This window comes from Myotis lucifugus, unplaced genomic scaffold (assembly GCF_000147115.1).
Source record: "Myotis lucifugus unplaced genomic scaffold, Myoluc2.0 scaffold_119, whole genome shotgun sequence".
NCBI classification, from domain to species: Eukaryota; Metazoa; Chordata; class Mammalia; order Chiroptera; family Vespertilionidae; genus Myotis; species Myotis lucifugus.
In genome coordinates this window covers 1,359,732-1,360,439 of record NW_005871167.1, presented here as the reverse complement: position 1 = coordinate 1,360,439, position 708 = coordinate 1,359,732, and the positions used below count along the sequence as shown (strand labels likewise).

At 28.8% G+C, this 708-nt stretch overlaps 1 pseudogene; it reads right to left on the bottom strand.

The window, feature by feature from the left end:
• Positions 1-237: 237 nt before the first annotated feature.
• On the bottom strand, positions 238-389 carry LOC111827025 (annotated as a pseudogene).
• Positions 390-708: the final 319 nt, after the last annotated feature.

Genomic DNA, 708 nt, shown 5'->3' with positions numbered 1-708 from the left:
TTGCTATGGGTGCTTCTGGCCTTTGGCATTTCCAAATAAATATTCAAATCAACTTGTCAGTTTTTAAAAAAATATCTGCTAAAATATTGATTTGGATCGCATTGAATCTATACATGAATTTGAGAATTCACATTATTGAATATTCCAACCCATGACCATGATATATCTCTCTACATAAGTCTTCTATAGTTTTCCTAACAATGTTTTACAGTTATTTTTATTTATTTTTTTAGAGGGTAGGGAAGAGCTTGCATGTAGTCTCCCATGATCACAAATTATGCAGTTGAGTTTCCACATCTGGGGAAATTGCACATCTGGAGTGCAATGGATAAGCCTTCCTTGGGGATAACCACTTTCTTAATCATGGTATCTCTCCTACCTGTAGGTGTATATAGTTATTTTTACAAAAGTCTTGCATATTACACTTACTTTATATTTATTCATAGGTATTTGATGCTATATTAAATAATATTATACTTTTATTATATGTTCATTTATTGTTTGTATGTAGAAATAAATTGATGTTTTTATATAGATTCAGTTTCTAATGATCTTAGTAAATTCATTTATTCATCTAATAATTTATCTGGAGTATTTTCAATTTTCCATCTATATGATCATGTTGTCTATAAATAAGATGGCAGTTATATTTCTTCCTTTTTAATTTTTAATCCTTTTTCTCAGTGCCTCACTGAGATTTTTCACAAT